The sequence below is a fragment of the Pseudophryne corroboree genome, chromosome 11, assembly GCF_028390025.1.
Source record: "Pseudophryne corroboree isolate aPseCor3 chromosome 11, aPseCor3.hap2, whole genome shotgun sequence".
NCBI lineage: Eukaryota > Metazoa > Chordata > Amphibia > Anura > Myobatrachidae > Pseudophryne > Pseudophryne corroboree.
The window spans coordinates 87,367,643-87,371,720 of record NC_086454.1 but is presented as its reverse complement, the minus strand read 5'-3'; positions in this window follow the sequence as shown (position 1 = coordinate 87,371,720).

Sequence of the window (4,078 nt, the reverse complement as noted above, 5' to 3'; positions counted from 1 at the left end):
ACTGGAAGAAAATGACAAAATCACTGGAATTATTTGTTCTAATCAATGGTATTATTGGTCCAAATCACTGGAAGAAAATGACAAAATCACTGGAATTATTCATCTAATCAATGGTATTATTGGTCCAAATCACTGGAAGAAAATTACAAAATCACTGGAATTATTTGTTCTAATCAATGGTATTATTGGTCCAAATCACTGGAAGAAAATGACAAAATCACTGGAATTATTCGTTCTAATCAATGGTATTATTGGTCCAAATCACTGGAAGAAAATGACAAAATCACTGGAATTATTTGTTCTAATCAATGGTATTATTGGTCCAAATCACTGGAAGAAGACTGACATTTTTGGGATTATGGAGACATAATGTTTTTGAATATAAATCCTAAAGCAGGTGGTGTATTAGAGCAAAAGAGTGCAAGAGACCAGCCATGCAGTTTCTGAAATATTATGACAAAATGTTACTATATATCATAAGCACTCATTCCTAACTCTGCTAAATACTGTTTGGTATACTGTATCTGGCTTCCATGAGGTAGTTGTCCATTATTTCAGCTTCCATTGACCTTTTTGAAAGCGGTAGAAGTTATTGATTCTTTTTTTTTTTTTTTTTCATATTTTTAATTTTCTCCTGCATAGCCCAGTAAAATGTTGCAATGTTAAGTATTGACTTGTGCCTTCTGGGGGTCCACTTCTTCACCAAACCCAGCCAAATCTCATCCTGATTCCTAACCCTCTGTTCCACGTTCTCTATGTACCCCATCTGTATCACCCATGTCTGTCTACCCCTCCCCTTTAGATTGTAAGCTCTCACGAGCAGGGCCCTCTTCCCTCATGTGCTTATATACTGTTGGTCACCAAAATGCTGCACTGTAATACTATATATACTGCTCACAAAAATTCCGCACAGATATGGAATGGATACTTGCAGTGACACAGAGCTGCAAGATACAGCAATGGCCTACTGTACAACTATATACTGTTAGTCACCAAAATGCTGCACTGTAATACTATATATACTGCTCACAAAAATGCTGCACAGATATGGAATGGATACTTGCAGTGACGCAGAGCTGCAAGATACAGCAATGGCCTACTGTACAACTAAATACTGTTAGTCACCAAAATGCTGCACTCTAATACTATATATACTGCTCACAAAAATGCCGCACAGATACGGAATGGATACTTGCAGTGACACAGAGCTGCAAGATACAGCAATGGCCTACTTTACAACTATATACTGTTAGTCACCAAAATGCTGAACTGTAATACTATATATACTGCTCACAAAAATGCCGCACAGATATGGAATGGATACTTGCAGTGACACAGAGCTGCAAGATACAGCAATGGCCTACTGTACTGTACTAGAGATGAGCGCCTGAAATTTTTCGGGTTTTGTGTTTTGGTTTTGGGTTCGGTTCCGCGGCCGTGTTTTGGGTTCGACCGCGTTTTGGCAAAACCTCACCGAATTTTTTTTGTCGGATTCGGGTGTGTTTTGGATTCGGGTGTTTTTTTCAAAAAACCCTAAAAAACAGCTTAAATCATAGAATTTGGGGGTCATTTTGATCCCATATTATTATTAACCTCAAAAACCATAATTTCCACTCATTTTCAGTCTATTCTGAATACCTCACACCTCACAATATTATTTTTAGTCCTAAAATTTGCACCGAGGTCGCTGGATGACTAAGCTAAGCGACCCTAGTGGCCGACACAAACACCTGGCCCATCTAGGAGTGGCACTGCAGTGTCACGCAGGATGTCCCTTCCAAAAAACCCTCCCCAAACAGCACATGACGCAAAGAAAAAAAGAGGCGCAATGAGGTAGCTGTGTGAGTAAGATTAGCGACCCTAGTGGCCGACACAAACACCGGGCCCATAAAGGAGTGGCACTGCAGTGTCACGCAGGATGTCCCTTCCAAAAAACCCTCCCCAAACAGCACATGACGCAAAGAAAAAAAGAGGCGCAATGAGGTAGCTGTGTGAGTAAGATTAGCGACCCTAGTGGCCGACACAAACACCGGGCCCATCTAGGAGTGGCACTGCAGTGTCACGCAGGATGGCCCTTCCAAAAAACACTCCCCAAACAGCACATGACGCAAAGAAAAAAAGAGGCGCAATGAGGTAGCTGACTGTGTGAGTAAGATAAGCGACCCTAGTGGCCGACACAAACACCGGGCCCATTTAGGAGTGGCACTGCAGTGTCACGCAGGATGTCCCTTCCAAAAAACCCTCCCCAAACAGCACATGACGCAAAGAAAAAAAGAGGCGCAATGAGGTAGCTGTGTGAGTAAGATTAGCGACCGTAGTGGCCGACACAAACACCGGGCCCATTTAGGAGTGGCACTGCAGTGTTACGCAGGATGTCCCTTCCAAAAAACCCTCCCCAAACAGCACATGACGCAAAGAAAAAAAGAGGCGCAATGAGGTAGCTGACTGTGTGAGTAAGATAAGCGACCCTAGTGGCCGACACAAACACCGGGCCCATTTAGGAGTGGCACTGCAGTGTCACGCAGGATGTCCCTTCCAAAAAACCCTCCCCAAACAGCACATGACGCAAAGAAAAATAAAAGAAAAAAGAGGTGCAAGATGGAATTGTCCTTGGGCCCTCCCACCCACCCTTATGTTGTATAAACAAAACAGGACATGCACACTTTAACCAACCCATCATTTCAGTGACAGGGTCTGCCACACGACTGTGACTGATATGACGGGTTGGTTTGGACCCCCCCCCAAAAAAGAAGCAATTAATCTCTCCTTGCACAAACTGGCTCTACAGAGGCAAGATGTCCACATCATCATCATCCTCCGATATATCACCGTGTACATCCCCCTCCTCACAGATTATCAATTCGTCCCCACTGGAATCCACCATCTCAGCTCCCTGTGTACTTTGTGGAGGCAATTGCTGCTGGTCAATGTCTCCGCGGAGGAATTGATTATAATTCATTTTAATGAACATCATCTTCTCCACATTTTCTGGATGTAACCTCGTACGCTGATTGCTGACAAGGTGAGCGGCGGCACTAAACACTCTTTCGGAGTACACACTTGTGGGAGGGCAACTTAGGTAGAATAAAGCCAGTTTGTGCAAGGGCCTCCAAATTGCCTCTTTTTCCTGCCAGTATAAGTACGGACTGTGTGACGTGCCTACTTGGATGCGGTCACTCATATAATCCTCCACCATTCTTTCAATGTTGAGAGAATCATATGCAGTGACAGTAGACGACATGTCCGTAATCGTTGTCAGGTCCTTCAGTCCGGACCAGATGTCAGCATCAGCAGTCGCTCCAGACTGCCCTGCATCACCGCCAGCGGGTGGGCTCGGAATTCTGAGCCTTTTCCTCGCACCCCCAGTTGCGGGAGAATGTGAAGGAGGAGATGTTGACAGGTCGCGTTCCACTTGACTTGACAATTTTCTCACCAGCAGGTCTTTGAACCCCAGCAGACTTGTGTCTGCCGGAAAGAGAGATCCAAGGTAGGTTTTAAATCTAGGATCGAGCACGGTGGCCAAAATGTAGTGCTCTGATTTCAACAGATTGACCACCCGTGAATCCTTGTTAAGCGAATTAAGGGCTCCATCCACAAGTCCCACATGCCTAGCGGAATCGCTCCGTGTTAGCTCCTCCTTCAATGTCTCCAGCTTCTTCTGCAAAAGCCTGATGAGGGGAATGACCTGACTCAGGCTGGCAGTGTCTGAACTGACTTCACGTGTGGCAAGTTCAAAGGGCATCAGAACCTTGCACAACGTTGAAATCATTCTCCACTGCACTTGAGACAGGTGCATTCCACCTCCTATATCGTGCTCAATTGTATAGGCTTGAATGGCCTTTTGCTGCTCCTCCAACCTCTGAAGCATATAGAGGGTTGAATTCCACCTCGTTACCACTTCTTGCTTCAGATGATGGCAGGGCAGGTTCAGTAGTTTTTGGTGGTGCTCCAGTCTTCTGTACGTGGTGCCTGTACGCCGAAAGTGTCCCGCAATCCTTCTGGCCACCGACAGCATCTCTTGCACGCCCCTGTCATTTTTTTAAAAATTCTGCACCACCAAATTCAAGGTATGTGCAAA